The 20,692-nt window shown below is 44.1% G+C and overlaps 1 long non-coding RNA gene across 1 annotated transcript in view; it reads right to left on the reverse strand.

The window, feature by feature from the left end:
- The window catches only part of LOC110396868, a 28,242-nt gene continuing 13,187 nt past the window's right edge, over nucleotides 5,638-20,692 (reverse strand). Inside the window, exons 2-3 of the long non-coding RNA XR_002437327.1 lie at nucleotides 8,672-8,805; nucleotides 5,638-7,093 (exon numbers count right to left, since the gene is read on the reverse strand). This is a non-coding gene — a long non-coding RNA (uncharacterized LOC110396868). The remainder of the gene's footprint in view (nucleotides 7,094-8,671; nucleotides 8,806-20,692) is intronic.

Consider the following 20,692-nt stretch of genomic DNA (forward strand, 5'->3'; position numbering starts at 1 on the left):
CTTTACCGAATTGATGTAAAAATCTTGCACAAGTGTTGTATTAGGAGCACCTACACATACTTGTCAGGTAGAGATTGTCTAAGAACCTAAAAACTTAAGGCCCAATAAGGATTTCTATAAGGCAGAAATACAAGCACAAGGAAATTATGTGAAATACTCTTGCCTGATCTGGTCCTTCTATTGGACCTCCATATCTGGTCCCTCTATTGGACCTCCATATCTACAGTGAGGGACGAGTCACAGGTTATCAGGATAGGAGCATGATCAAAGCATCCTGCATCCTGCTTCAGTGGTGGGACATCCTTGTGGGGACTGCACTGCCAAGAGGAGAGGTGTATTGCTCACTGGAAGATAGCTTGTCTGAGAGCCTGGTGTTGTAGCTCAGGTAGTTACTACAGCATAACCTTTAATATCTGCATAGCCAAAGAGCAGATACTGCTACAGACTTTGCCGCCGTCATTGTGAAATCCAGGCAAGGAACACTGTCTGTAGAATCAGACCTTTTCTTTTATGCTCATGTCTGAGGGTCCTGGCTGTTTGCAGGACACCTCACAAAACGTTAGATAGCTCTTCTCTCATGGCCCCACGGGCTTTGCCCAAGTGCATCTCTGAAGCCTGCCACCACCACCACATTAAGGAAGAAAACTAAGAGGAAGAATGTGAAAAAAATACTTTGCTTCCAAAGTATATTTTCTTTATGGCTGTTATTGGGGAAAAATAAAAAGGTTCAATGTGAAAACCAAGTTGTGTGGTATATGTTCTTCTGACTTCGTTTTTGCAGAAGGGCTCCCCAGGTCTCACTCATAGCTGAGGCCAAAGTAAGTGAGGTCCATCTTCTCCCCAAACTCTTGCATTACAAAATCAGCAGTTTATCATCACTTCTCCAAACTCCACCATTGAGCGGCCACCTCACAGCACACTCACAGTCAGCAGAAGAAGGGGAAAGCCAGCTTGCAGCCATGCAGGCAGCATGTTGGAGCTGGAGGAGTGCCAGCACAGAGCTCACCGTCCCCAGCCAGGTCAGCCACGTGCCTGTTTCCCAACTAACCAAACACATGCAGAGAGAATGAAACACCCAGTTATTCTGCAGCAGTGTCATCACTCCATGAACATTTCAGGCCCTTCTATATGTTTGCGTGCTCCTGAGGTTGTATTATGGGTTAGTGCGAAAAGCAGAGAGCAGGCGTGTCTGCAAAATGGACTTCCCTAGAAGCCTGCCCAGCTCCAGTGTCACACACACTTATTTTGGGAACTGCATCTCCACCTTACCAAGGTCTTAGCTCAACAAGGAAAACAGGCTCATTTTCCACCCCTCTGCCTCCTTCTTCAGCCTCTTGACACTCAAAAGCCAGAGACAGAATCACAGAAACATGGAATTGTTTGTGTTGGAAGGGACTCTTAAAGGCCATCTATTCCACCTCCCCTGCAATGAACAGGGATACCTACAGCTTCATCAGGTGTTCAGAGCCTGGTCGAGCCTGACCTTGGATATCTCCAGGGAGATAGCATCCACCACCTTTCTGAGCAACCTGTTCCAGTGCTTCACCACCCTTGTTGTCATGAATGTTTTTCTTATATCCAACCTAAGTCTCCTCTGGCACCCATTCCCCTCCCAGCACTCACTTTTCCTGAGGGGGAACACTGACTGGGGCTCAGCCTTGGGCTCTGCCTCTGCCAGCACCACCTCTAACATCAGAGATCACAAAATCCCAGTGGCGCTTCTGCAGGAAGGATGAAAAATATGAATGGCTTTTAGCAGAATGGCTCTCTCCTTCTGCAGACTTGTGCTTCGTATTAAATTTGTCTTGTCATCGTATTTTTCCTCTTCACCACAAACATGGAACTTAACTGCAGCCAGAAATTCACTGAGTTTTCCCAAATATTCCCCAAACAGCCATTGCTTCTTCCCCTGACCATCGGGAGCATGGCCCAGGCAAAGCTCCCCGCCCAGCAGGCTTTGTGTTGGATCACTCCAGTTGCTGCAGCAGAAATCACTGGAAGCTTTGGAATCGGAGATGGCAATTCACAGTAATACGTGATAATGAGGAAGGTTGTTCTCATCTCCACTGCAGAGCACTGACCTTTTAGCAGAGCAAATGTCAGGGAGAGATAGACAAATGTGTTTAGAGTGGTACCGGGTGCCGCCCTGCAGGGTGCTCCGTGGGCACCAGTACTGCTCACAGCCCAGTGCTGTCCACACAGAGCAGGTGCAGTGCTGTGGCTCATTCTCAGAGAAGGCAGCTCTGGAAATCATGCTTTTAGGTGCAGGACCAGATCCCCGCAGCAGAACAGCACCACGCATACCCATGAGGTGCTAACACAGGGTGAGGCTCTTGGTGCTCTGGTTGGTGAGAAAAAGCCAGGGGATGGTGTGTCGGTATCTCGTCCAGTTGCTGCTTGCCTCGCTGGGCGGAACTACATGCCATTATGTCTGCACCATGGGACAGTCTGAACACCAGGCTACCTTTTCCAACACCAGCATGAAACCCACCTTCACCTCAAAGGCTCCTGCTTTGCAGAGGTGGGAGGGAAGACAGAATGTGGCAGTGAGCTAGAGGTGAAGGGGAATAGTGTTGGAGCAGGGCCAGAGGCCAGAAGGGAGCTGGGTTGGGATGTACATCTACTGCTTGGGGTACATGGTGCAAATGTGGCCCAGCACCTGCACATCTGGGACAGCTGGGCACGGGCCTCTCGCACACCTCTCTGATTCCCTGTCAACTACTGAAGAACAGTGCATTCTGGAGAAAAAGCTGTGAAGAGATCTGCTTCTTTATACAGTGGCGAGATGCAACATGGGGACAATGAAGAACAGACCTGCATGATCTGGGGTATCACATGCACCTTTCTTCCTTGGTCCAAGGAAAGCTAACAGGATATCTCTAGAAATCCACACACTGCAATCAAGTGAACCCTTCAGTTCAAAGCATCCATCTCCTGTCCTAATGGGAGGTGCATCTACACAAAGGAGATCAGAACAATCAGTACCTTCACACAGGGAGGCCATTGCCCAGTACATTAAAATACCACAATCTGTAATTGCCTGCTGCAGACTGGAGGACACCAGGCCCCTTTGCCATTGGTTTGCTCAATTTGTTGGGTTCCACCAAAGGGTATGTCAGAGTATGTTCTTCAGACACAAGGCTGCCCCACAAAGTGGTGGAGTCACCATCCCTGGTGGTGTTCAAGAACTGCGGAGATGTGGCACTGGAGGACATGGTTTAATGGCATGATGGGGATGTGGTGGATTTGCACCCGGTGATCTTAGAGGTCTTTTCCAATCTGAATGATTCTATGATTCTGTGACTACGTAAGGAGTGTGCACATGGAGTCAATATCCTTTGGCTCCTTTTGAGTAATGCCAAACACCCAGACCTAGTGCCCAGATGTAAGCACTGCAAACGGAGCTGCAGGGCCCAGCACCCCGCATGGGGCTGCACTCCTTACGGTGGCAGCAAAGCTGGCAAGGCACAGGCACAGGCACATATAATGGTGATTAGCTCCCTGCTTCAGCCCTGTGGACCCAGTGCCAGTGGAAGTGGGGTAGGTTACACCTCAGGGTCCAGCTGGGCCTTGGGGCCACGAGGAGGCAGCGCCTTGCGGCTGAAGGAGGAGAGTCGGGAAGGCAGCAAGCTGTAATCACAAACTGTTGTGCTACCTGGCGCAGCGATGTTGTTGGGGGGACGGGAGAAGGTAATAAGCAGAATTTTCTAGGAAGCACGCTGAAAATAAGGTACTAAGAAAAGTCACTGAAAATGTCAGGCGAGCCAACAGGGAAAGGTCCAAGAGCAAGCAAAAGCGCAGCGTATACTTTTTCATCTATTCAATCTGACCCCGGGCCCGGCGCCACAATCTTTTTAAGGTTAGTGGTGGGAAAGCTGCCTTTTGAATGTTTGCAGAGGCCTATTAACATCCTGTGCCGAGGAACCTTAAACCCCAGGTAGTATTTCAGAGGAAATGGACAGCACAAAACACAGACTGAAAATTAACCGCAGCAGACCCCAGGCCTAAATAAGTTCCACTGGCCCTCTCTGAAATCACTTAAAGGCTTTCCTTCCAGTTGGACTCCTGCCCAACCACTTTAATAGGTGCAGCAGGCGGGGGGAAGAGAGGGAGTGGGGGGGGGAGAAAGAGAGAAAAAATAAAAGGGAAACAAAACCAATTGGGCTGCGTAATTTAAACATTCCTCGCAGAAAAAGGAAAAAAAAAAAAAAGAATAAAAAAGCAGTTTAACAAAAATTGCGACTGTAGTAGGATGGGAGGGTAACTCAGCAAACGCTCTGCGGATGGCTGCAAACCTCTAATGGAAAGTTGTGCAAGTGGTGAGGCCAAAGTAGGCATTAATTACAATGAAAAATCAGTTTAGTGCAGGCCACAGCTAAATTGGAAGCTGGTCCTCTAGGTAAAACAAAGAAAGTGCACAGAAGCTTTAGATTTGATTACATGGGAATACAAGAAAAATGTGCTGTATGTTGTCTATTATTAAAGCTGCTTTTGGGCCTTCTGTGTGTGCCTAAGGGATTTTAATAAAAAATTAGTAATAGCCCTGCTGCCCTGGCTCACTGTGGCTTTTGGAGCGTTTGTACAAGGTTGGCTCTGCTCTACAAATTAAGTCACTTCAGACAAGCAACCTTGAAAGCATTAGGCGATAGCAAAGTTCAAGCAGCACACTCCTGCTTTAAGAGGACGCGGTCCCTTGCTGGAGGCCAGCAAGGGGTTTAGAAGCAATATCATTTCATCGGGGAAAAAAAGTGCTGCAACTGTTCTATTTGTCTTTGATTATTCTTGGCAACACTAGAAATACTTATCCAGGTTCATAAACACTATGTAAGTGTTTAAAATACTGCAAAAGCCCCAGTTAATGGCAAAAAAGTCACCATTAACACAGGATATCTTATTTTTTTTATTTTTTTTTTTACAAATGCTAACTCCATAACTTTATTTAATCTGAGGTAACAATATTAATAATATCATCCTTATTGCTAATATCAGCATCGAGCCTTTGGCATGTCTGGGTGCAGCTAAGCCAGGAAAGTTCACTGGGATTAATTTAAAAACACCAAGAAGACCCAGCTCTCTCCATCTCCCCATTTATAAATGGGGACCCTAACTTCTCTGTTTATAGAGGGATTTATTTTAAGGTGAAATTATGTTCTTTACACTCCACTGTATCTATGCAACAGTGAGTCCAGTTCTGCCATTAAGTCTCTGGCTACAGTTTTGCGTAAACTAAGGCTAAAAGAGCTGTGCAGAATTTGGTAAAATCCAGGGAAATGTGGTCAAAAGGAACCAGGGGGCTAAAGAGGCAAGGAAACATCCAGGAGCAGACCACAAGCAGCTTCAGCTCCCTGGGCAGCAGGTCTCTGTCACTCCAGCGTCCCTTTCTGGGGAACAGCCCCCAAATGAGTGGGTATTTGCTGGTGTGGGTCATTCCCTAGGAGCCTAGCCCTAGAGCCCTGTCTGCACAGGTTCACCTGTAGTCACACGTTGCCAGCATTTGCTATTTTAGTATGAGCTGCAACAGGTTTTTATGATTTGCACCGACGGGTCTCCTCTTGAATTACCTTTCTTATCCCAAGACCATTTTGTTGCTCTTCTTGACTGCAAAGCACAATATGGACAAAGCACCCAATTCTTTTCTAAAGGTACCAAGTGAGGACTGAAAAAAAAAAAAAAAAAAAACACCAGGAAAATGCAAGGTCTACCATGAGTTTAACTCCGCCAATTTAAACCCATCTCATGGTTTTCCAAGTCCAACTCATGATCAAATGCACAGGAGATGACAGATCTGCAGCTCTCATCCTAGGGCAGCAGCTCTGTGATGCTAACAGCTACACGCAAACCTGGGTTCCTGATGCCCATCAGTGTGATGTGTAAAGGGAAGTCTCTGTGTGCCACGCTGAGACGAGGGGGCTCCTCTCTGCAGTGTGGCCAGGATGTGACCCAGAAGAGTGCTGGAGAGGAAACAACTTTGTTTTCAGTTCCTTGAAGATAGGAGTTAGTCTTAAAAGCCCTTTCATCCCATTCTGGTTGTTTGCACAGATTCCTGTCACTGTGTGCTATACATTCCCTGCTTGCACCAACACCTTCCTTCTTCCAGTTGTGCGCCATGTTTTGCAATGCTGGGAAGGGATGACGCAAGAAAGAACAAGCCCTATTTATGTTTCCAGGACCAGCAGAGGTACTTTATAGTACACACACAGACCCAGATTACTTTTTAATAAAAGTTACAATATGAACAGCGAATGCACGCTGAGCTCAGAGTAGGTGTTTTTAAAAACTTTAAAAAATAAAAATCATAGGAATTCCCCCAGAAAGCTCTGTAAATTCCTCCAGAGCAGAAGAGCAGCAGGAGTGGGTGGCTTCCCTCCATCATCTCAAGGCACTTGGGCACCTCATGGCCCCAGGCTTTGTTCCTGCTCCCTGCCCACCTCTCTTCCTCCTTCCTCTCTGACCACAGAAGCATCCTACCAGAAACACTGCTGTGGGTACCTCCTGCAGCCAATCTGTCTGCTCCTTCCAGGATCCAAGCACTGCCAAGTACGCTGTCCTTGGCATCCCTTGACCTGTTGGCACTCAGAACACCCAGGGCTGAGGTCACACATGAAAACAGAGCAAGTAAAGGAGAGCTGGGGAAACAAATGTCCATGCCTGGCATTGCCCAGTAGAAGCCATGTAACCAGCAGCAGCAATCCACTGCTGGTCTGCAGCCCATAGACACGCTCGTGGGGCAGCAGGGGAGGAGCAGGGTCACCTCTGTCTGCCTGCGTTGGCAGCAGAGAGAACCCATGGAGCTGGAGGATAGAACAGCAGAAGATAAAAGAAAAAGTCTCCTTATATAACCTGTCGACACATACATATCTACATGTACACACGTGTTTTGTCGCGTGGGTTTGAAATGTGCTACAGCACACTGACGCTTGCAGGCTTCCCTTGAAGATCCTTACTTGCTCCTTCCCTTTCTTTCCAAGCCTGTTTACTTTTCCCAATGAAAACCCACAGCCTTCGAGGCCGCCTGGCTCCACATCTGCTCAGTAAGTGCAGAAAGTGGTCTCTGGAATCATGTCTCTTTCTCTGGTGTCTCTTCTGCTAAGATCTGTGAAAAAACAACGTGGAAAGGAAAAAAAAAAAAAAGAAAAGGGAAGGAAAAAAAAAACTTTTGTCTGCGGATTCAAAAGAGCCCTCTTTATGCCAGATTCATCTACACTGAATTGGTCATGACCTTCCAGGTGTCTTTAAGGTTGAAGTGTTTGCTGGACCATTTAAAGCTCCTCTCGCAGGCTCTGGCGACCCTCCTGACATGGAGAGCCGGGCTTTTAAGAGTGTAGCCACCTTGTCAATGCTCAGAGGTCACTAATAGCCTGCCTTGGGCCTTCCAGCGGGTCGTGTTCGGCTTCCTAGCCCGACACAAAGGAAAAGGAGAGGAAGGATGGGGAGGGGGGATAATTATCATTCTTCCCCCTCCTCTCCCTCTCTCTCTCTCTCGAGGCTGAGAGTTATGCTCCATGTCACTGTGTTAATGCGCTTGCATCCAGGGAGACACATAATGCTCCTCTCAGCCCTGTTTATTAGTGAGATCCATTTGCGAAAAGCCCTTCTTTTGTACCACAATATGAATGTGCTTTGATGGCAAATAATTACGCTAGTCCTTTTGACATGAGGATCCACAGGCTGCCCTAGTTAAGCCAGTAATTAGCCTGTCCTCCTTTTTTTTTTTTTTTTTTTTTTATTATTATTATTATTGAGAAACTACAAATTATCCTCATATGAGCACTGGCCATTCCTTTTTCTCTTTCTATTCTGCCTCCCTTTCTCCTTCTCTCTCTCTCCCTTGTATCTCTCAGCACTTTGGATAAGGGGAATGCAGCTGCACTAGAGCAAGATAAAGCTCCGCCATCAAGATGATGAACAATTTGGATGAAGAGGCTTCGAGATGAACACAAAAGCTGAAGAAGTGCGGCTGATGCAGCCCCGGACAGCTGAAGAATGCTGTAGTCTGCAGATGAATAGCCCTCATTTGTGAATATACAGATTTTCCATGATGAATAAAAACTGAGTGTAGGTCACAATAAATAAACTTTTTTTTTCTCTTCTTCTTAAATAATAATTCAGGTTCCCGGCACCAAACAGCTGTAAATTGAAGGTTGTGCTTAGTTTTCTCAACTCTCAAAGGGGATAATTAAGCTAAGCTCACATTGTTTGATATATTAGTGTAATGATGAGCTACTATATTCTGGCTTGTTTCGAGTTATTTTAGGTTTTTTTTTTTTTTTCCATTATCTTTTTTCTTAAATTACATTTCAAATACATTTTAAATGTAGAAACAGCATTTCTGAAACACAGTTGCCCTGTGTTTGGGTCTATCTGAAATGTATTCATATAACATTTAATTAAAAATGCAACATCCCCTTTTTTTGGAAAAAGCATGGAGGTAATAAAAAAAAAATCAACATTATTCAGCTCATCCTGACAATCTCACTCAGCTGCTGAGCCTTTATCCTCACTGGTGCAAGACAATTAGATGGGATTCTATTCTTTGTCAATACAAATGGTCATTACATTTCTGAAACTTCAGGACTGTTAGTTCTTGTCAACCGTAAAACCTATCTTGTCCCCCTATTTTTTCATAAATTCTTTCAAAGATCAACTGAAGGCAAACAATTTCTGATCTTACCTGGATAAGAAGTCTCACCCAAGACAGAACACCTTTGCCAAAGAACTTTTCTCCCCTTTTCTTCCATCTCTGTTTCTCTCCCCCAGTTAACTCTCAATGTCATCTTTAGAACAGCAGGTAGCAGGCCCATCTTGCTGCAAGTCAAAGAGACACAGAGGTTCACCCTCAGACTGGTGCATGGCATTTTTCTAGGATAACTGACCAGGTTCTGCAGGAGATGCAATCTTCTCCAAGAAGTTTAAAACACCTATAGGTCTAAGAGCTGTCTTAGAAAGGAGAGTAAAAGTGCAGGAAATCAATGAACGTGGGTGCAGTTGGAGAGCAATGGTCCCAGACAGGTTCAAAAATTTAGGGTATGCTGTGTCTGCTAAAGTGAATGAAATAGTCTTGTCTAGTTTCTATCTGCCTTTAACTCTGATCAGCTAACTTGTGTATGAGGTGAGCTCTTACGTAAGGGATACTGGAGAAGGACCTGGAAGTCTTCTCCCCACGTGGGCACTGCTGCTTTTACCCATCCACTGCACTCTGTTGACTGACAAGCTGGTATCAATCGTCCCCTGTGCACGAAGAGGAAAAGAAGCCATCGTAGGCACCACAAGTATGTTTACACTTCTGGGGAGAAAAAGGCTATAAAAAGGATGGTTTTAATTTTCCAGTGACTAGGTTTCAACCAGAAATTCACCCACGATGGGGCTATGTATCAAGAGTATTTCTTAGCTCATCTTTTTCCAAGCCAGAACCACACTCAGCCTTTTCTCCTCCTAATTCAAAGCCAATAAAAAGTTTAAATATCCTCACCTTCAAATATGCTAACTTTAAACACTGCCCTACGGAGTATATTAGAGAAGACAGAAATAAGGGAGCTATGTACAGCGATTTGACTTTGAGTTTTAATATTGACTATAAAATTCTGCCAACCTAAGGCAAATACTCTTCTTTTTGCCCACATTTTGAGAATTAAATTTAAAAGGTGTGCTGTGGGATTATTGTCTATGGCTATGGCACAGGTTCATTACCTGGTCAGCAGAGACAGTTCTAATGCCTCAGAAAAATGTTTCAGAAAAGGATAGGAATACCCTATGTCGTGGCCTGTTTCTGGAACCAATGTCAAGGCACATACGTTTTTTTATGGTTCAAAAATGTGTGTGAATTGTTCCTCTCATCTCTAGATTGGGATGAAAGGGAGAACAGCCCCTGTAGTATTTGCAGTATGACTAGAAAGAAACTCCGGAATTCTTCCACTGAAACATATTCCTGCAGCGGTCACCGGTTGCTCTGTGCAGCTGGGACACTGCATGGGCTGGGCAAGCATGTGGGCGTTATGCATCTGGCTTTCCCAGCCCCAGTATCATCCTGTTTTCCCTATGAGGATTTCAAGCCACGCAGTCAGCTTGGCTTGTTCTCAGACAGCAAAGCAGCAGTCCAAAGGCAGAGGATTTCAGTGGATTCAGCATTACATTCCCCACCTTTGCTACAAGCTTGGCAAGCTCTGCCCTAAAGGTTTGCCTATAATCCACCTCCTTGTGCTCATCCCGTCTGACAGCAATGAGATGTCACCATGGATGTGGTGGCCTCAACTGCCTTCTTCCAGCCACATCCATCTTCACAATACACTACTCACAACTGCATTAGGAAGACCAGTTAATTAGAAATCACAAGCAAAAGTAAGAAAATTGTTTCTTTTTCCCCACCTGGGAGAATTTCCCATGGTGGCTCCCTCTAAGACAGTACTGCAGCAATTGTGATCCAAAGGCCACTAGAGACTGCAAGCCTTTCCATGGGCTTCCAGGGAGTTTCAACCAGGTCATTATTATATTCAGCAAAAAAAATGAAACTCACAGAGCCTCACAGTGCCATGTATCAGAGAAAAGCAGAGACTGTGCACTGTCCCCAAGGACCGCAGCTCCCAGAGCCCTGCCAGTTTGTTCACGGTGGCACTCATGGTGGTCAAACAGGCTTGGATTATTGTCTGGAGTCCAACCAGCACTTAAACCAATGATCAATTCCCATTCACGCTTGCAGCAACAAGCTGAACATTTATTAACTCTTTTTTTCACACATTATCTCCCTCCTTAAAAGGATGCTCACAGTAAAACTAGAATCAATAGTTAGGAAAACAGATCTTTCATTTGAGAGTTGTGTAAAAACGTACATTAATTTGTATATAGCCCTGGACAGAGCAAGTGTTACCAAATAGAGGTGGTTTTTTTTTTAAATATCCGTAAAATTATTATTCATACTGTTGATAGGACCCAGAATTCCTCAGCAGAGCTGTGCTGTGCTGGGGCCTGCGCATGCCTGTCATTAGATGGAAGCAGACAGCTCCTGCTCTGAGGAGGCTGCAATTTCAGCATGCAGAGACAAAGGAGAAAAGACAAACTGCAAGGGGGGCTGAGGACAAAGTAAAGGTGAAAGAAAGCCTGTTCCGCTGTAATAAGTTCAGCCTCAGCTTATACTATTATAGGATTTCAATATTTTTCAGATTATGCAATCTGATTTCATCATCGCTCACTCAATATAACTGTTGTTCTTTCTCTCCTCTCCCACATCAGCTGATGGAGGTAAAGGCACTCGCACCCGGGAAGCCCTGCTCCCACATTCAAAAGTTAAGGCTCACCCATGGGATCATCAATCAGTAACTCACTTTAAAATTCTCTTTAAAAATGTTTTATTGTCTCACTTTACTTGGCATTTTTATCACTATTTATATCTCTAAAGCAGTGATATAATTAGTAAAGCTATTAATGTTTCTTATGTTTAGGCTTACAAAAGCTACAAATATCTATAAATCTGGTTTATAGCAAAATAAATAATGACAATAATTCTGTCAAGCATCAGTATAATTTGCTGGACAGCACTGTGTAAACCAAGCAAATATCTGAAACATTAATGAGCTTAATCTGTGCCATTTAGCTGCCCCTTCAGTAAATTGTTCTGCAGGCCAGAGAGGAGAGTTCAAGTTAGTTACTTTGCCAGCTTCCCTCTTCCTACAAAACTGACTTCCCTGACTTTACCCAGTTCTTACTAAAAGCTAGTGCTGGACACTCTCCTGCCACTTCAGCAAAACCTTTCCCAAAACCAAATTCCTTATCAAACTTGTGGGTAGAGGTTTTATCCCATCCCTGTGAAACTCTGAGATTTCAGAGATGCCCATGTTCTGCACAGATCTGGGTTCTTTCAGGAGAAAACAAAAACAAATAGCAAATAGCCCACCTTCCCTCTCCTACCTCTCCTTCCAACAGTCTGTTTTCAGTGGTGAGAGCCTCCACTTGCAACACAATAAAGTTAGATATCAGTCTCAGCTCTGCACGTTTCAGGCCACAACATGAATTTGAACCCCAGCATCCCTGTGTCTTTGCCTTAGGGTTAGGCTCTCTCCTTGTAAGACAGCATTCATCCTTCAGGCAGAAGGAACCTCACCTGCAAAATATCAAACTAGCATGCTGAGAAGTCCTGCTTCTTATCATATTGCCTGTTCCCCACAAGGGACTTATGTGGAAAGCACCTGGATAGCTGAAGCATTCAAAACTTCGAACCACTGCATGGGGCACCCTTTATTCTGACAACACTCAGTTTTCTTTAAATTTACTGGTTTTCTATATATGTGCACGAAAAAAAAAAAAACCAGCAGAAAACTTAGGCCACATCTTGGCATTTGCAAAGTAAAATAATGCAAACTCCCTTTCTCCATTGCCTCTTATCCCATGGAGAGACTGCCCCCTCACCAGTGAGATACTCAGACGTGACCCAAATTTCCACTCTACAGCTACATCTACCATAACCCAGGTGAAACTGGTATGAAGTGCTAGCAGATAAGAATATAGAATGCTTTTGTTCTTTTGACTGGGAAGTGCAGGGGCACCTGTACCATCAGGGCACTGGCACCTCCTCTGGCAAAAAAAAACCTACCAGTGATCAGGCACCCTATGGCTTTAGGGCTGTTTCCAGAGCTTGGGTGGATGCAGGGAAGGAGAAGGAAAAGTCTGGTGACTGCTCCTTGTCACAGAGGCTGGAGAATGAGTTGGGCTGACCTTCAGCAGCCCAGGACAAAACGTAAATGCTGATCTAAATACAAAAATACGATCCATAGCATTAGCATTTTCAATAACAAATGTCTACACTCACCATCACTGAGTAACAAGACTTTCAAGTAAAAGTATTAGAAGAATGTGTCAGCTGTAAGATATAATACCAGTGACTACTACCACAGGATGAGCATTTTTAACATTCACTCTAAAATGACTGGATAAGAGAGTACAATATGTATTTTGACTTCAGAGTGAGAAGATCTTTTTAGTATAAGTGTTTTATGACGTAGTCAGACATCATTTCTAACTAAAATGCTAAACAAAACACAATCCTTTCTGAAACATAGATAAAGAGTTCTTGTTACTCTATTTTATTCCATGAGATATTTTCTCAACCCAAACTTTGATTTTATTGATGGCACTAGAAGGTTCCAGTGTATCTTCTTTTATATCGGAGACCATTTCCTAAAAAGTGTGAGCTAAAATTCAAGAGTCTTTACACAGAAATAATTTTTGGACACGCAATCATTTATTGGGGTAGTCATAGTCCCACATGATGGGATTAATGGAGGTTAAAAGGAGCAGGTATGTTCTGCTGATTGCTTTGGCGCTTGAAAACCCCTCTGAATTCAGAGCAGGAGTTTTGTGGCTATTATTATAATATTGGGGATCTTGGAAGAAAGGAAGTGGATAAGCAGAAGGGAACGAAATCCAGTAATGTTTGTGCTGTCACAAAGCCAAGAAGGTTTGGGATATGATTTAATCCTATGGTACAAACCTACCCAACGCTCCTAAGCAAGAGATAGATAAATAAATAAATACAGTAAAACAGAAGTATCTCTGCAAAGTAAAATCCCTCACCTTTCCCTGGGCAATTTTTTTTCTTTCAGCTCTAAGACTCACCATGAATTTGTCTGCGTGCTGAGAAAGAATCTCAGCAAATTGCTACCTAGTCCCTTTTATAGCCTCAGTGAAACATGACATCCAAGGAATTGCCTGTGCTTTCTGTTTCTTTGCTTGTTTGCTTTCCTGTGTACTACACAAGCAGATTGTGTCAGTATCTATAAAGAACAAAATTATTTTAAGTAATGACTACTGCAAAAATATGAAACACCTTTTTTAGTACTTGATTCAAACAGAAGGATAGAGGAAAGGAAAATGCAGCATGCCCAGCCATTTCCCACACCTTCAGAGATGTAGATGTCTGTTTACTGCATCATTCCCTTTCAAAATTTCTTACAGTGTCTACCACAACTCCTCCCAAAGCCCGTTGTCTCAGAGGCAACAGGTTTGACTTCTTTATGCTGACATGACAGTCTTCATCAAAAATAAAAAGTAGACCTACCATTTATTGTTTGGGGAAAGAACAGTAGTGTGATGTTGCACAAATTATATCACATCTTCCAGAAAACCTGAATGAAGCATCTCAAATCATCAAACGTGCCGTAGTTCTGCCTTCACATGAAGTCAGTAGAGCAATGCTGAGTTATACCAACTGACAGGACTCACCTTACCCCACTGCTCACTGAGTCTGCCCACCCCATGCAAAGCCAGCCTAGAGAGCTCCAAGCCGAGCTCTATAGACAACCATCTCCACCTCACACACTGCAGTCCTTACTTCTCCATGTTCCAAAAAGCCATGTCTCAAGATGTGGATCAGAAATATCCTTCATTCACTGTCCTCCCCTGATCACTTCTAATTATTGTCTACTTCATAATAATGCAGATAATACCTTGCCAGGTCAAACTATTCTGCGTACACCAGGTGAGACAAATCTTTACAGCGCAACCTGCAAACAGTCCCAGATCATGCCAGGGACCAAGACAACAGGCTGGTCGAAAGGAACAGTTTACATGACCTAAGTATAATGGTAAAGCTCAATTTCAGGAAAAAAGTATTTTTAGAAGATGAAACTGAAGCCCAAGCGGCATGGAAGGGACAACAAGGCAACAACTTCTTTCCATCTGCTCCACTTGGAGACCTACCACCAGCTTCAGCCTCCTTTATGGCAACATGGATCCATACAGGGATTATGTTCAGCCGACATTTACCATGTCACAGATTTGCACTTCAGAGATAAAGATATAAGCAGAAGAAAATTTATAACAAGAGGCGGGTGAGCTCCACCACTACAGCCAGAAACTGTCTCCGCTACTTAATAAGGTTAAAAAGAGCTTGATGGAGCAGAGGACTGTGACATATCTGCAACAGAGGCCCATGGCTTGCTTTTATAGCAGTTTAATAAAAATAAAACATAATAATAATAATAATAAAAACAGGCCTGTGGTTGTTCTTGTTTTGAGTTCTTACGCTACTTTGTCTATATACCTCCTGAAGTTTCTGGCTGTGGTGCATAATCAGAACAATAGCTCAGTTCTGGTTACAATTAGCTGGGACTATTTTAACTACCTGTTGGGTTTAGAAGAGGGTTCTGGTAAAACCACCTCTGTTACATTAAGGAGACTTTGGGATTTATTTTATTCTGAATGTCAACATCATGATTTTGAAAACTGAGATACTTCTTCCCTCCACATTTTTGCATACCCTTTTATGACTCCTAAGTCTCCTAGGCAGTCCATATTCCTTCTTTACACACAGTGGCCAGCACAACAGCATTCTGTTCCTAGCTGGCCTTGGAGCTCAGTCAGAACAAAACAATCCAAAGGACAAGTGAATCACAGACATCAGCATGAACTTCTCCTAAATCTGGATGAAAACCCTTGTGAAATCCACAAGGGAATATCTGAATGCATCAACTAAAACATTATTGAAAAAAAAAATTAAATGTGATAGAAGCTCAATTTCAAATAAAAAGCAACAGAGAGTGAACCTTGAGAGTCCAGGTTTTCAATAAGCTTTCATTATTCCCTGACCTGAGTTTTTTCTCTATGTTAAGCAGAAATCAAAATACTAAATGGATGCAATAGGTGCCGAGATTTGCAGGTGAGTGCTGCGGACAGGCTCATCCTGCAGAGGTGCAGGGAGTGCTCTTTAACCATGCGTAGGAAGAGGCTGTGACAGACTCAGAACTTCGCAGTACAAGGGGACAGCTACTCAGCTAATTGGAGGAGATAAAAGGCTGGTTTTTATGAGACAGTCTCTGTCGTTATCAGAAATGAAGGATAGAAACTTGAGCAGTTGTATCTCATTTTATCACTGGGAAGTCTCAGAATGAAAAAAAAAAGAATGATCCAAGTTTTTGATAGTTCTATTTAATTGAAAGAGAACTATGTTAATGTAACCTTAAACTCCAAAATCAATGTAGTTCAGAGTTCAGGCCTCTGCTTCTTTCCTAAGCCATATGCAGACCCTGGACTGTGCAGGCCACAAATTTTGCCTGCTTGGGGACATCATGTCATGAGGACACACCGGGAGAGGGCTGGATGGACTTTCACAACTACATAATTTTGCATCTGTGTTCTGAAGTTACATGTCCGTTGTCTTTCGTGCAGTCATTTTGGGCAGTTGGATTTTCTTGGGTGTATAAGATCTTCCTCAATGGAGGGAGATGAACCCATAAGGGTAGACCATACTGCTGACCCAAGAGCATCCAACACAAAAAAAAAAAAAAAAAAAAAAGTTGAAGGATATTTTTTGTAACATATATTTCAATATTTCATAGTTTCCCAGCTTGCCCCGAAACACCAGAATTTTACTGAAGTAAAGAGACCCAATGTCAGCCTCATCCCAAGGAGACTGCAGTCTAAGTTGCAAAAACAATGCATTACACTGGGAAGGTAAGCCCAACTTCCACAGTGACCCAACACAGGGATGTGCAAATCTCAGCAGCTCAATTTAATTTATTATTAAAATGGCTATTTTAGGCTCTTATTGGGTTAGAAAGATGAAAGAGAAGATTCTGAAAAAAGCGTATGGAGGAGAAGGCAATGGCTAACAGGGCCAGAACATTAATATAATCTCTGGTGCCATAACAGGGTGTAAACAAGCAAGATGCACGTCCTTGTGCTGTTCACCAGGACAGCCCTTTGAGCTGCAAACATGCAGTCTTAAATTTTCTGGGGGTTTTTTATTCTTTTTTTTTTTTTTAATTCATGAAAATGTAAAAGCAATAAACACTTTTTCCATCAACAAATCCAACATGGAACTTCCCTTCCCAGAGCTCAGTCACAGCCAAGGTATAGAAGCACTGCCAAAGCATTCCAGACCAAATCTTTCTGAACTTCTGAATTCCCTAAATTTAAACAGAAGCCAGATTGATTTCTTAAAACTGAAAAATGTGCCTACAAGAATTATTTCTGTTCATGAAACCTGACAGGCTATACCAGAGCCTAAGCAGGCAGCATGAAGCACACAATTTAATGGCCAAGTTTAAAAAGCCCTGAAAGTCTGGGTTTCTAATGAAAATACTGACAGACCCTTAACTATACAGCAGCACTGGCAGGCGCCACCATAATAACCATTTAAGCCCTCTTTTCTCAGAAAGGCTCAGCCCAGCCAATGAGGGAGGAGTAAACAGGGCTGGTAAATTAATGACCTTTGAGCATTAGCAGATGGCCTTTTTACGAGCACAGATTAGCAGAACATGGGAGTTTTCAATGGCCACTAACAGGTGCCAACGCTGCTTTTCTCTCTGTCCCTACCCACAGACAGCGAGGTCCAGACTGAGTTCAAACTGCATCTCCATTCCCTGCCCCTTATTTCTATGTTTACAACACACTTTCTTGGATGATAGGGTGACTCACATCCCAGGCCAACCTGCAAGTGTTGTGCATTACCAAAAGCAAACAAGAGCACCCTACAGCTGGAAGATAGCTCCACACACAGAGTCATTATCACCATGCCACCTCACAGGCAGATTCGGCTAAAGAGTGATGGCCGAAATGGTGGCCCTGTTCTTTCCAGGAAAGTTGAAAGAAAACCCAGCCATGGGTCTCAAAGGCACTTGAAAAGAAGGAGTCAGAGCAACCCTCCGTTATTTATAGCATCATTTGTATCAGGAGGATATACAGGACGCATGGCAGCCAGGCTTTGCCAGGCCCAAGTGTCAACTCTCAGTTATCCCTCAGATATGGGACTGCTGAAGGAAAGCTTAGGCTCTGGGGCTGATTCTCCATCTCCTCCACCACCTCTCACTTGCTCAGCTTCTGCTCTTTGGGCATCTTAATCACCGGGCCTCCCACTCTCTTGACCTCCCACCACTGGCCTTCACTCTTTAAGCCTTCTTCTACCTCAGCCCCCAAACATGCAACTGCCAGCCTCCAGGCCTCCTTCTCTCTCGGTCTCTACTTAACGGGTCTCCAGATATGGGCCTCCCACTCTTAGCTACTACAACTGTGGGTCTCAACTCATTGGGTCTCCATTATCTAGGTCTTCCAACTGCAGGGACTCCCTCTGGAACCTTAAGTCTCTGGCTTCCCACTCTCTAGGCCTCCCACTCACCAGCCTGTGAATCACATACCCTCCACCCTCTGTGCCCACTCTCTATAAGCCTCCAAATATTAAGCACATTCTCTTGCAGCCTCCACTCACTGGATCTCCACAGCTTAGGCCTTCCCTTCTTGGCCTCTAGTTCTCTAGAATCTTGTGCTCTCTCAGCCTCCCAATTTTAGCCTTCAGTTCTCTAAGCCTCCCACTCTCTGGACCTTTAGGCCCTGCACTTCCTACTCTCTCAGCCCAAACACTCCTGGCATCCCATTGTCTCAGCCTCCGCTTGCTGGGCTTCTTACTCTGGACCTCCCATTTATCTCCTAACTCTCAGCCTACATTCACTGGTCCTCTCAGTTTCTGTTCCTACTGCTTTGATGGCATCCCTTCTCTCAGCTTCCTGCTTGCTAGGCCTCTGATTTCCACAGCCTCCATCTCTTTTCTCCTCCCACTCTCTCAGTGTTCAGTCTCATGACCTCCCAGTGCTAGTCTCTCATTCTCTTAAGCCACCACTCTCTGGCTTTCTACTTTCTAGGCCTTTCACTTGCCAGACCATTATTGCATCACTGATGCTGCTGTAAGACTTGGATAAGACATTGCTGCATAATTTCTTTAATACAAGAGAAAGGTGAAGCTCCTTAGAAATACATACAACAACTGAGAGCATCTGTTGACACTTCTAGTGAATAAAATGAATCAGCAGCTGCCCTCTTAATAATGACTGATTTTGGAACCAGCACCTTTTTGTAGCTTTTCTTTAACTGCAGCAGAGGAACAAAGTACAAAGCTGTGATAAAACAATGCAAGAACTGTGGCCCTCCAGGAGAGAGTAAATACAAAAACCTCTTGTTTTTCAAAAGGAAAAAAAAAAACAAAAACCTTGATACAAACTCAGGATTAAACTATAAAATAGTCTGTGAGTCATGGAAGTTTGAAGTACCAATCTTACAATTATGTTCTCTCATTACAAAGAATATATTATGGCTGGGATTTGGGGCAAAACACCAGGGAAAGGGTTTGGAAAACTCAGGAAAAAAAAACCTTGATAAAACAATTAAAATGTACCACACAGAGGAATTAAACCTGTTCACAGCGGAGTTCCTGAAAAGCAGCACTGTGAGATGATTTATATAAACTACTGCAAGAAAAAGTCCCAAGTCAGGAAGCCATAAAGAACCAAATGCTGGAAACCACAGAAAATGGCACATAACACTGTCCACAGCATGGCAATTGATAGATGTGAGGAAACATGCAGTGGTGGCCAGAGTCAATGGAGGTAGAAAGGGAAAAGTAAAATGTATCAGCAGCAGTGTCAGCTCTGGGGGCCCTGCTGGCACCAACCACCACTGTTGTGTTATAGTGTCTGGATGTGCCCAGGGAGGAAAAAAGAGTGCTAGTGAGTCCAGCAATGGTGCATAAGTCAGTGTGAGGCCAATTCCAGCAGTACTTGAGAGAGGTAAAAAAGGAAAAAGAACAAACCTACAAGCAATGTGAAAATCAAATGTTGAATCTCAAAAGATACAGCAGCAGTTACGGACTTCTAGTGAGCACGTGCAGGACGCTCTTCCATAGGGCAGGAGAGACAGCTCCAAGAAGAATGCAGAAAACTCCAAGATGTGGGGAAGAACAGCTGAAGAAGGTGACATGGGCCTCTCTTCCTTATGAACAGGTGTTTCTGCAGAGGTGTAAAAAGAGAGCATTTCCTATTGCCTACAGAGATACTCCTAGAAATTGGGCTCATACTGAGCACGTTCTTGTGTTGGACATGTCCAGACTGTTCCTCTAATTCATTCTCAGGACTGCCTTGGGAACTCTTTCCTGCAATGCTGTTTGAATTGTGTTTAGCTCCTGCAGTATTTCATGGAAAAATGCAATTGGCAGTGTAGAGGTCAGGTTCTGCACAGGTGCTGGTTGCAACTGTGCCTGATGGCCCAGTGACACTAAGCTGCAGAAGAAACAGGAGTTTAAACAGATTATAGATGTAACATTTAACACTGAGGTCTACAGATCCCAACATAGAACAGAGAAGCTCATTCTTTTCAAACTATAATGCCAAAATTGAGACCTGGTCTTCATGCAGCAGGAGTACTAAGAAAAACACAATGTTTACTGAGACAGAGAAGACTCTGTGTCTCCACTGAGACACAAATATTGTTGCTTTAGTCACCAGTGCTAATGTGGGGAGGGAGCTGTGCATTGCCAAGCAGATACCAGCAACCTCAGGGACCTGCACCCCCTAACACACAAGAACTCAGCTTGGTCAGGGTGCACAGATCAGCCACTGCTGCACCCAGGAATAGGACTCAGGGTAGCGGCTTTCTGAGCTCCGTGGAAGCAGTGCCTTGGAAATGCTTTAAATGGGAGGACTGAGTGTTTCATTGGCTTCCAGCAGGAAGAGAGATAACATCCACAGAAGTGGGTGTTCTTCCTCAGAAAGCCAGGCCAGAGGAGTGTGGTGAGGCAGCCGAGTGTGGACAAGATACGACCAGAACTCATTAACTCACCGCTGTGGTGCTGCCAGTGCCTCCAGGGAGACCACACAGCAGCACAGAGCACCTCAGAGACTAACTGAACACAGTTAATTATTAGGTGGTTTAAGATACATTT

This window comes from Numida meleagris, chromosome 3 (assembly GCF_002078875.1).
Source record: "Numida meleagris isolate 19003 breed g44 Domestic line chromosome 3, NumMel1.0, whole genome shotgun sequence".
Taxonomy (NCBI): domain Eukaryota; kingdom Metazoa; phylum Chordata; class Aves; order Galliformes; family Numididae; genus Numida; species Numida meleagris.